Genomic DNA, 13,329 nt, shown 5'->3' on the forward strand with positions numbered 1-13,329 from the left:
CCTTCTTTCTGTAAAGTACTTACATACCAGAAGTGCTTTGAAGGGAGAAAAGAGCATTGAGAAACGATGAATTTAATAAAGAGTGGGAATTTAATACTTAGTAATTCCTTGCAACAAGAAAAATTGGAATGAGATTTTTTTAAATTAAAGTGTTGTAAGCAAACACAAAGAATATTTTGATTCTTGTTTACAAAATCATTAGCTGAAGCAAGGAATGAAACTCACAAAAGAAGGGGAGCTAACATTTGTTGACATTTTCCTGCTTTTAGTTTTTATGTAAACTCAAAGCAATTAAATTATGTTTAAGACATTTTTGCTGTAAGTAGTTTCCATTTACATTCCTAGAAATAGTAATCCAACTATTTTATTGCATTGTTGGGAGCCCTGTAGCAACAGACCAAATATTTAGCAACAGGTCTGTTTGCCATCTCTAGGGCTGGAAACCAAAGACTTGAATCAATTTAATTGCATCAGTGTTTCTCAGCTCCCATGCCAGAATGTGTTGTTCTTGAGTTTAAAGGGTCTATTCCTACCTCCCCCCACAGCAGTCTCTAAATAAACCTATAAATCCTTGTTCTGTAGCACATGAATTATCAGTAGCTTCAAAATAAATGAAGACAAAAATGGTTGAATATTTAAACGTGTAGCAACTCCATCCCATGATAGATCATTTCAAACCAAAATTCATTTTTTTCTTTGATATCTACTACTGCTATAAACTTCCAGTTTATCATATAACATTACAATTTATGGTATAACCAGCTTGTGTACTGACTATAAACCCTTTGTCAATGCCACTGTAAAGACTTTATAGTCCATAAATAATAGAAGAGCGATAGTATCTATCCTTCTTATTTTGCCCAGCACATCCAGAATATAGGACTCTAAACATGTCAGAGGATCTGCTTGTTTCACATACAATATAGGTTATGTAAAAAAAATAAAAAAAGCTGCATTTCTCTCAGTACTCGGCTTACACAAAGCCCACTTGAATAAATAGAAAAGAAGTCACAGGTGCATGTGATAATTCAGGAACAAAAGATGCACACAAGCAAAAATCAGTCTCAATTTACTGCAGCATTCATCTATGGCCAGGGACTACAAAAGATTAATTTCCTACCTCCTAAATTATTAAAGAGATGATGGCTCTTCTTCATGTGTAATAATGTAGGGAGGGATTTGCTCAGAGCTCGATATGAAGTGTATCATCTTTTCTTGGTTCTCTCCTTGATGCACCCATTTGGTCAAGACATTCCTTTCTCTCCCAGCAGAGCAATTCCAGCCCCAGCTCTGTCACGCATTTATCTTTATAGCCCTGAGAATTTAAAGCTATTTAGGATGGTTTTCCCTGATGTTGAAGCAGAGTGAGGACCAAGACAACTCCTTGTGTTGTATCCCTCCACAATGCACATGGCAAACCAGTGAGAACCTCACCTGCTGTGCTTGCCAGACACAAGGAGCTGTGAAAGTTTGTGCTTCTGGCTTCTCCTCTGCACACAGATTGCCAGGCAAGGGTGGTTTTCTCATTCTCCTTACTGTTAGCAAAAGACAAGATGGGACTGCTAAAAAACGCTGTGACAAGGAAGCGTCACAACTTTAGTCTAAAGATTCCACCTCATTTCCATTCTGTAAGTGGAGTTATTTACACTGAAGGTCATAAAATAAGACGCCAGTTTGCCCCTGAATGCTAAAACCTCTTATCCCAGATGGAGCAGGCAATCAAAGCTGACACTGCTCTCAGCCCTAGCCTCAGATATTCTCTAACACACTGGATTTCTCTCCTCGCACACCCCAAGCTTGTTTGTTGAATGTTTTTCAGCTCGTCCAGCTCCTCCTGCAGCCCCCCATGGCAGGATGCTCGTGTTGTCTCACTGGGAACTGCCCCTTCCCACAGAATCCTGGCAGGCACTGCAGCAATTGGCCTTCTGGCACTAAGCCTTCACCTATTGATCCCACAAACCCAGCTTCTTTTGCTCACACACACCCTCAGTGGATTCCCACGTTGCTCTCACTTCCTACAAACTGGCAGGCATTTTCATTTGTGTTCCTTAGCTCTTTTATCAGCTCTCAAGCAGTACATATTGACAACTTTCTCACTGCAAAATATAAGACGGGGGTGAGGATTTCTCTCCCTTTTCAGTTCAATAAGAAGAAAATAAGAAAAAAAGAAACCCAAACAAGCACAAACAAACAAACAAAAAAAGAAATCTGACCGTCTTTCTTTCCCAAACCTGGGAAGGGGATGGTTTCCTTTGTGGGTGGCATGTTGCAGCTCTCCACAGTACCACATTCCTACAGCTCCTCTAGTCCCAGGTCTCCTTTTAGCACTGCTGAGTCAAATGTGGGCAACAAAATACCCTTGTGAGTAGATCCAGCATATCTTTAAATGTTGATGTATTCAAATATCTTTATAGAGAATATGACACAATAAGTCTCAGGTGAACCCTTTGGGAATTCCAGGGAAAAGGCTGCCTAATCTCCAGTTAAACAGGCCTATTATCTCTCACTCCCCGTGAGAAAGTGAAGCAGAACTGATTTGATTAAGAGCAAATTAACCTCTCTAACACAGCTACCCAGGGTTTTACACCTGTCACTTTAGTATGACAATTTATATTTATTCAAAAAGCCATGAGACAGTAAATTAAACATTGCCCTAATTAGAAAAATGTCATATGTTACAGTGGGCTAGCAAACTGAACTCATTTCAAACAGTTCTGGTGCAAAGTACATTTCAGCACAGCATTAACATGAGTAGAGTCAATATTTTTTACATTGTCACATCCAAGCTTTAATGCCACCATGCCACAGATATATATTTAAAGTTCCATCAAACAATAAAGCTGGACTATATTCAAAGTTCACCATAGCCCCAAATTTGTTTAGGAAAAGCCATCAGCACCTTAATTACCGCATACTCCATTCTGTTTCTATCTTGTAATGTCACAGCATAAAGCAACTCTCCCTCTTAATTAGATCTGTTGGCATGGTATTATTCCTGAAGTTCTTTTGGAATAAAGTCTAAATTCTTGTAGTGGTTTGAAACCCAGGGCAATTCTTCAATATCATACAATATCAAACTTAGATTAATTTTGTCAGCTAATTATTCACAGGTGAACCTTAGAGGTTCAAAAAAAAAAAAAAAAAAATCTAAAATTGTACAAAATAAATCTTTAGGCCTACAGAAACCTTCTTAGACATCTTATAACCACCTATAGCTAGTTTTGAGAGGACAACAACAAAGACCATGTTGTGACTGTTCCCTCCAGGAGCCAGAATTCAGCTGACACCCAGCTCAGGGTGGCACCAGGTCCAAGGGGCAGGAGCAGGACACGATGGCCAGGAGGGGCTGAAGGCCACTGCAGCCACCACTCCTGCAGCCTCAGTGTCCCCTCCAGCCATCCCCCTGCACAAGGGATCTGCTGCCTCATGACAATTGAGCAGAAGTCACACTTCCTGGCTGGAAAGCATCAACATTTCAGTTTGCCCAAAAAGCTTCCTGAAGCCAATCCTCTGGGACTGCTGAGGCTTTCACACTCCCCAGGGTGATGCAGGAGAGCCCTGCACTGTGGTGGAGAGGGAAGGATGAGTCCTCTCCCCATACATTAACTAACTGATTTACTCCTAACTTATGATTTATGAAACAGAGAACTTGTGAGTTAGGAACTTTGTAACTTAAGAGATGAATTACTAAAGTAATTTTTTTTTTTTTTTTAACTTATCCTTACTATTTTAACAGCTTTAGTTTCCTTGCTCTCTAAAATCACTATGCACACTGTAATTACAGCCCAGATAACGAGCCCTGTGATAAATAAGTACAGTTTATACAAAAAAACTCTTCAGAGTTGCTCTGAGGAAACTGTATAATAATGAAGCTATCTGAACTCTAACAAGAAAATAATTTAGGTCATTATTCCCAGCAATAAATATTGGACATACACATTTGTTTTCCCTAGCTTGCTAAGAGCAAGGTTATTTTTATAAGTAGGTATATACATGTATATATATTTATACATACAATTTCTATATTTTATGTGATGATCAGTTTTACATACATTTATCCATGTATAAACAGAGATAAGTGTATATAGACATATGTAGATAACTATGAAATATATCAGGAAATAATGCAGTTTAGTCAGTAAATGAAGGAGACACCACATTTATGGCACACAGGTAGAGCATTGCTAAAGGAGTGAGAGTTCCTGCTGCAGCATCTACATGAGAAGCCTGAATGTTATCTTTCCTCCTCCTCTTTCCCTCCCCATCTGCAGGGCTGCTTCTCCCTCCCTGCCAAGGGTCAGCTCCTCACTGATTGTGACATTTGGCTCCTTTCACCTCTTTGTGTCTCTTTTCACAATCCACACATCCTCGTGCATTTGGTCCAGGAAATGCTGAAGCTGTCGACATTCACCTTTACTGGTAAATTGATTGAGAAATTAAGGGATTGTCTGTGGCAGTGTTTATCACAAAGGATAGTCCCTAGACCTTGCTCCAGAGCCACTGGAGACAGATCAAGCAAAGCACTTCTTCAACTCTAATGCAGCCATTATCCCTTATCAGATTTGGTTTTAAATAGATAGCATCAAAACCAAAGGGAGCTAGCCAAGGCAGAAGTCAAAAAGAGAAAAAATAGATTTGCTGTGGCTGTTTTAGAGCTGTAAAAGAGTAAATGCCCATTAAGCAGTTTTGCAAATCCTGTTTTAGCACAAACAAGAAAAGTCTAACAATAATTTTTGTACTGCCTAACAGTCACTAAGTATAGGAAGTCCCTCAAAATAGACTGTGTCACATACAACCATTATTTTTATCCATTACCATCAGGCTTCCAGACTATATACGAAGGGCCAGCACTACAGACATAAGGATGCTGCATTTTTTTTTTTTTAATGACCTCACCTTTCCAGCTTGAGCTGTTAAAGTCACAGCTGTCACCACTGAACAGCCTTTTTAAAATTCTTTAACTCTTTAGACACAGCAACCATATAGCTTCAAAACTGGAAGACACAGATTTAAGATGAACAGATTAGGTGAAAACTGTCTGCCTTGTCACCAACCCTCACATTCCATGGAGATAAGTTTGTCAGAAGTATATGGCCCAACTCACTGAATTTTCTTGATTCAGAATAATTTTTATATATTTCACTCAATTTAGCTCCTTTAAAAACTTCTTGGTATATATGTGGAAACCACACAAAGGAAAATGTACTAGGAAAACACCAAAACAAATATTCTCCTCAAATTACGTCAAGCAACTCAACTCCAAACTGCATTGAGCACAGCCCAGTGTTTTAATTTAGGATGAATCCTGTCTCATTCTTTGGTTTCTCTTGGGCAGAGCTGCAGAGACAACCAACAATCCAGACTGCTCCATGCCTGTCACCAGTTCACTCTGAATTATCTAATTCCTGTGAGCCAGCTGAAGTTATGGACTCCTGATATCACAGCAGGGGCCTAAATTCACATATCCCACTGCAAGTCTTATTGCTTTTCCCAGTGTTGTGGTTTGAAAGCAAAACGAGTGAGAGGCCCTAAATCAGAAATATAATTTAATAAGAAGAAAGGTAAAAAGGTAAAAATAAAATAAGTGTGATAACACAAAAGACCACTGACAGAGTCAGAACACAACCTGAGCAGGGTGGTGGGAGCAGTCCAGGTGAGGGGCTCTTCCTGAAGCAGTGATCCCACAGAAAGGTCTGGGAGCTCTGCTCCTCTGGGAATCCAGTGGCTCAGGGCTGCTTGTCCTGTCCCAAATCCCAGATTCTCTCCAGGTGGGAATGCTTGGCTCCTCCCCCTGGGCATTGGGAGCATCTCCCAATGGGATGAGGAGTCGTGCAGTGGCTCCTTGATGGCCCATTAAACAGAGAGAGCTCCTGGAGGGAGTTCCCTGTGAGTCCTGGGCAAGGCATTGATGGGCCATGAGCAGAAGACAGCCCTACACTAGAGTAGTGCCCCACTTGGTTTCTAACTGTTTGTGAAGATGGTGATAGAATAAATACTTTGTGTACATCCCACACTACAACTCAGGACACCCAGAAAATTCCAGCATAATATTTTCTGTAGTGAGATAGTCTCATTATCTGGGACTGGTTTTGAAAAAGCTCCTGCAAAATTATGCTTTTATATATACATATAAAATACACATAAAATATTGCCAAATTTCCCTTAATATGTTTTTAACCTTCCCAAATCCCTTATGATTTGGGACAGGAAACTTCCTCAAGAAAGCAGCAGTGGGGTTACAAAGGTGTGAATACAGGTGTTAAAAACCTCATCCTCATGCACCCACAGGTTGGATTCGGTGCAGCTCTTGCCCACCCAGTGGGTGTCCAGGTGGGTTCTGCTCCTACACTCACATTGAAATGGAACAAAAGCAAGAACAGCAGCAGCTCATGTCACACAAGCTACAGCAACAGATCCCAGGAAAGAATATTTTTAGAAGACTTTGAAGGGAAAGTTCACTTTCAGGTTGTGTGATTGTAGATCGGTGAGGAAATAGCAGGAATAACAAGGTGGCACTTTATAATTTAATGCCTTATAATTTAATGATTGAATAAAACAGACTTAGGGGTCATCTGAGAATAAGACAGATTTTAAACAACAAAAAAATGTTTTCACATTAAAGTTTTAAGAACAAGAAGCCTTTGGGTGAAAAGAAATAAAAGGAAATGCAGAAAGGGCAGCTTGTTCATACACACCATATGTATCATCAGGAAATTTCTAAGGAAATAGCAGCTAAAAGTTACGAGCAAAATAGGCATATCAGCTCTCAGATACAGTCAATTTGCTATTCTTTTTGGAAAAGCAAGCACTGAAAAAAAAGAGAAGAAACTGTAGGGGTTATAAAAATAGCTTTTTACAAGAAAAAAAAAAAAAAAAAAGGCCCAAAAAACCAATCAGCAAGCTCTTTCCCTGAGGTAGTTTTCAGCCTATAAAAATTGAAAGTTAACAAAAAATGAGACTGCAAGAAAATACTGTAGCAGGAATATTCAATTGGTGTGAGAAGACAAGTAAAGAGATGGGCAGGATGACAGTATGTTTATTGGATCACACAAGTGACTTGAAAAATGCAGTTATTGTTTGTGATAGTCAACACAAGAGCACTGGGGAAATGTGCTGGTTCCCCAAAATGGCATTGGGAAAAAAAAGTCACCTAATTAAAGTAATTAATCTGTTTTTTACAAGAGCAACATATAAACCAGATTTACATCTGCTGGGTGATTTCAGGCTGCAGGACAATTCTCTTCAGAGATCAACCCAGAAGTCCAAATGTGTGTATTAAGCTGGTACTCACTGTCTCTCAGTAGGTACAAAACTCATACAGCACCTCAGCTACTGCTCAGTTTTGTTTATTTTCCTGAGGTAAAGAAAATGAATCCTCTGACACTTTCCCAGCTACACCAGAGAGCTGAACAAGTCCTCTGAATATTTTGTTGTGCCAACAGAAAGGAGGTGTAAAGTCCAGAGGTACTGGGGGAGGAAAAGATACAGCAGAGCCTTTTTAACCACAAAGCCACACCTCATAGTCCAGCTTTAGACTAAACCATAACCTAAATCACATTGTTCATGTGCTAAAGAAGACAACCTGACCCACAGAGAATTAGCTTGGAAATCATTCAGATACAATAAATATATGTCATTTTCATTTACCTCCTGAGTCTAGAAAAATAGGAATCTTAGAGAAGCATCACAATATGTAATCATATAGTGACAGAACAAGGGGAAAGACCTTAAGTGAAGAGAGGATAGATTCAAATTAAATATTAGAAGAAATTTTTCCCCATGAGGGTGGTGAGGCTCTGGCATGAGGTGCCCAGAGAAGCTGTGGCTGCCTCACCCCTGGAAGTGTCCAAGGCCAGGAGCTTGGAGCATCCTGGTCTGGTGGAAGTTGTCCCTACTCTTGGCTGGTGTGGAATGGGATGAGCTTTAAAGTCCCTTTCCAACCCAAACCATCCTGTGATGACTTATAAAAGACATAAACCAGCCATGATCTCTTTGTTTCCCAAACCCAGGAGGAGTGGCTTCTGATGAGTGCTGAAAGGTTAATGATGAGGTGACACAAGCAGAGCTGCAGCACCGAGGGACTGATATTCTCCTGAGCCCTTTGAACACCAATAAAATTGAGAACCAAAGGCTTCAGTATCACCTAAAATCCTCCTCTTTTGCAGCGAGTCCCAAAGAAGCTCTTTCCCCAGCACTCAAGGAGGCTTTTGGGTGTTGCTGTCCTGGGTGGGGTTTCAGGTTGGAGGACAAGTATCAGAAGACTGAAACCACAGCCATTGTCTGCTGAGGGCAGCAGAAAGGCAAAATACAAAACCATCTCCCATCTCTGCCTAACTTGTATTTTTTTGTCCTCAAGGACAGCTGCGATTAGTCAAAAGCTAAGAAATTAGCTTTAATAAAAAGAAAGAAGTGCTGGAACAAAGCCAACAACAACTTTTTATGGTTCTGACACCTCCAAAAAAACTCGCTGAGTTGCCGTTTCAGTATTTTGTAGGGCGCAGTAAGAATTATATCATCAGATACGTGAATCCAATATGATCCCTTGGAAGCAAAAATCAGCAGCATGCCATATGTTGTATATCCTAAACACTAGTCAAAATAGCCTCATTTCATCTGACAGTACAAAGAACTGTCTGGATGTTGCATCTTTTCTTGGCAGACCAGATAGACTTATTGGTGTGTTTGTTTCAAGACAGGAAAAATCACATTCAGTGCTTGTGTTGCAATCATGAAAAGAGAAACATGGAGAAAAATATTAATATTCTTTGCCTGGGTTTTGTGGAATTTAACATTCACATTATAGTTTGGCCATGAAGGGTCAAACCTGGAGGTGTTCTGAAAGGAGACAAACAGCTTTTCCTGCACTCAAGGGACAGAACTCAGTATTCCAGAGGCTATTGAACAAACTCGTATTATGAGGGGTTTTTTTTAATAAAACACTTTTGGCATTTGCTGAACATAAATAATGAGTTGTGTAGAATTACTGCTTAGGAAATGGAAAGCACTAAATATCAGCATTGCACAGTCACAGTCCACTGTGGGACTCGGGCCACAAATACATCACAAGTCCCTCCCCACCAAAAGCCCACTCTCTGCACAGTTGGCAAATTGCAGCTCTTTTATCCTCTGGTGAGTAAACAATAGGATTATATTAAGCAATTCATTTTGGGGGGGGGGAAAAAGCCAAAAAACCCAACGAACTTAACTATTAACTAATTGTTCTTGAATAACTTCCTCATCCCCTGCAGCCCCAGAACAAAGGGGAACACACCACAGACTTTGGTATCTCATCAGTGCCCACCCAATGCTTCAGCTGCCACTCTGACAAACCCATCTTTGCTGCTATTTGGTTAACAGGGGTTTTACTGGTATCAGATTCAATTGCCTTTAATTCACATTAATGGTGGAGGTGATGTTCCCTCAACCCAGAGTTTATATGTTTCTAAAGAAGATACTCATAGTTAATGGCATAAAACATGTCAAAATTAAAAAAATCAAATTGGATGTTGAGCGCCCATTTTGAGAATTAGTGTTTTTTCTTGTGGAAATCTAAGTTGATTGGCCCAGTTTTCAATTTTTCAGTGAACCCACTTATTCCAGACAGCAGGGAAAATTTTCTGATTGATAATGTTTCTTCTGAGTAATTCTTTGTAGGTACACCATTAAAAGAGAAAAAAAGGCAAATACATCTAAATACACATCAGGTTTGGGGACCTAAGTGTTTCAAGGGATTGACTGCTGTATACAAGAAAGAAATTTGGGTCAAACAAATGAATAAGAAATAGATGTGGGGCCACAAAAAAGTGGGGAGGGAGTAAAAATCCAGTTACGCAGAAATAAATGGACTGTAGATTTTGGTAAGTAATAAAAACAGATCTTCAAAATACCTCGTGGCAGTTGCAGTGAGGTGCCACAGAGTGGTATATTATTACTCCTTACATGAATGATCTGCTGGGTCTACAGCTGAGGGCAAGGCAGGCAGACAGCGTTATCCATTGCAGAGTCTTTAATGAGACAATGTGAAGTTCAAGGTGCACACCACACAATATTTTTCTTCCCTGTTCAATCTGTATTAAGTCGATATTCTGCTAAAACCTAACATTCGTTGCATTTTTCCAATTTAGTTTCTGTCAATGTCCCCCTAAAAAGTGCTGAGCCTATTAAACTGACATCACCCACACAAATTTCAATAAGGGCACTGTGCTGAAAAACACCACGGAGAGGAGGCTGTGCTTTGGGGGAACAGCTCAGCTTCCCCTTCACTCCTCATCTGTACAAGCTTGTCTTTCCATCAGCAGCTGGGAAAGTCCACAGAGATGCTCACTGTGCCCCGAGGCTCCCCTCCCATTTTATTGACAGGAAGGAATAAGGAGCACTATGGAAGGAGATGGCTACAGTGAAGACTAAAAGCAAAATATTTAACCAAGTATATACAGAGCTATGTTTTGATAGCTGCAGAGCTGTGTGAGCTGCTACATTACACACACAGCTGCTTCCAGGCCCTCCTGCTTGATTTTAATTCTTTTTTGAAGGTTACTAATATCTCAAGCTTTCCTATGCAATCCTTTAGCTAACTACAGAACAAAAAGCTTTTTTATTCTATTCTTTTGGGTTTTTTTCTGTTTGTTTTCATTCTAGAAGGTCCCACATCACCTGAATGACTGCAAGGCATCTCCAGAAGATGCAGCACACAAAAAAAAAAAGTGGGAAAAATGGTCTGAATTGTTCCTCTTCATTTATCATAGCACCAAATCAGATGGTGACCTAAGTAAGAAGGTTTAGATCGACACTGGTAAATTTGCCAAACATCAATCAGCCAAAGAAAGACAGGTTTGGATGGCTCTTTCCCCTCCCTCCCTGTTCCAGGTGATACCTCTGCTTCTTATTCCCCTTCTCAATGGGACAGAGATTAGGAAAATTAATGCTAAGAGTGAAAGTTTATTACAATACTTTATGATTTAAAGGCATTGTTCTTGTAAGGAATAGAAAATGTCTCTTCACAGTTTCTTCTTCTGTATGTCTGTGACTTTGTATAATCAATGAACTCTGACTTATTACAGATGAACCCAGCAAAGGAAGGAGCACTAAGAAGGTGACAGCAAACCTAATAATGCAATCCTCAGGAAGACAAATTACACTTTTTAAGATTTTGAGAAGCAGGATGAGTCCTGATTTCATAGAGCTTCAGCTTCTGGTGTAACAGAGTTTGGGACAAAAAGGAGACTAGGACAAATCTCTGTTTGGACTGTGGCTGGTTGTAAAAGGACTTTGGATGATTTAGGTAATGGAGAATTACAAGGCATCTTGGAACACTAAAATATTTGAAAACAGCATCTTACTGCAAAAAAAAAAAAAAAAAAAAAAAATTGCAGTGGATGGAAAAGTATTTTTGCATTATATTCAACTGAATGGAAAATATTTTCTGTCATTGCATAGGATTCTTTTGCGTTGAGGTAGATAAAAAAATAGTACAAAATTAGTGAACTAAGGAACACATAATAAAGAGAAAAATGCAAACTAAACAAAACAAGGGGAATCAGCTTAATCTGTAAATCATACCTGGCACACACTCTTACAAAAGCAAGACCTTAATCTACATCTGATCCATTAACACACTCTCCCCTCTTTCAGGTAACATCTTCACTGGGACAGGCACAAATATGACATGTACCATCCAGACCGAGCAAATAGTGAGAGACTGCCAAATTTGCCTCTCTAAATCACACCAGTCCTGCTTTTATCACATGACAAAACACGAAAGAAGAGATTACTTTGATAATGCAGCATAAGGGGGAAAAGGGCAACTCTTGAATGCTTTTACCATGTCACAGAACCTGCAGCAATTCACTAAAAACACTGATGGGTTCTATCAGATGTGCAAAGCCTCACACACAGAACCTCCCCAGCTCACAGGGAACCAGCCAGAACTCGGCCAGGTAGCAGAGGAGGAGGCAGTAATGAGGATGACTACAGGGTTTGAAATGGTGATTTGGCTCCCAGTTTTCTCCCTGATTACAGAAACTGTGTTTTAAAGCAAACAGAATGTGGAGAGGCACTGCTAAAAGCTGTTGACACAGTACAAATGAGATCACAAATTAGAAGGGATGTGCCAGTTAATGAACATAGAGCTGTTGAGGAGTGTAAAACAGTAAACTCTAAATATTCTTCCCAACATTTTTCTTCATTTTTTTTCAAGGAACTCCACTGCTGAGAGTTTCATATGTTAATCGGGCTTGCAGCAGCCTTTTATGTGTGTTTTAGAATGTTTTTTCCTCAGACACTTGAATGGATTCCCATGAGACCACATTCCTTCACACTTGCAATTTAACCAGACACGTTACACGTGCATACTTTATTAAATGTTTAAATGAAATCTATTAACATGGTCTGTTGGGCATTTCTGGCTTTGGTTTTTGTGCCAGCACAAATGGGAGAACATCACCTTTGACCAGCAGCAACTCTTCACAACCACACCCACATCCCTACCTTGAACGTGGCAAGAGCTGATTTTGGCAGCCAGACTGAATTTCTGGATTGTTAAATCTAAGCCCCAAATTGCAGAGTGAAAATATTCTTTGGAAAAATTGAAGAAAAAAGGCAGTCGCATTTTCATTTTTTCAAATAAATGATTTTCACTATTTTAAAAAAAATATAGACTAAGTGTTTGTATAAGTAATCACTGTACATTTGGAATATGCTCAATTTCCATTCCAAGTATCCTGTCTATTCAAATTTTACCTGTTATGCAATGCAGTAACAGTTACTTCTCTACTTAAGTGCAGGCAGATCTTTACAGCATTTAATGTGAAGAGTGCAGGACTTGTTTATTGGACGAGGTTGTGCCATTTCCATAAGGAAAGATTTTCCCTTATGATGTGGCAGTGCAGAGGAATCAAAGTCATACAACATCTCTAAAATAATGGAACCAGCAAAGGTCAAGGATTCTTACTGAATCTGAAAGATTATAGCAATAAAGGCTTTAGAGAGCACTCTGGAAGTTGTATGGAAAGGATATCACTCTCTCCTAAATTTTATAACTATAAAAGGTAACCTACTGCACCAGTAAACTGCAGCTTCTCCAAGATAAAAATAAATCTAAGAATCCATGGAGGAAAAAAAGGAAAAGAAGGTTGGAGAGTGGGAAAACACCATTATTGGCCCCTTCATCCTTCCCGACAGAAGATAAATACAACCATGATCCAGAGAATATGAAAATCAAACCCTACATATTGGGAATTTCTTTACTGTTCTCTTACGGGAACGTTCATCTTATATTTGTCTTATAACAAATTCCTTGTTACCTTTCCCTTGCCTCCCACCCCTGTCTCA

Source organism: Zosterops lateralis (assembly GCF_965231275.1).
Source record: "Zosterops lateralis genome assembly, chromosome: 15".
Lineage (NCBI taxonomy): Eukaryota > Metazoa > Chordata > Aves > Passeriformes > Zosteropidae > Zosterops > Zosterops lateralis.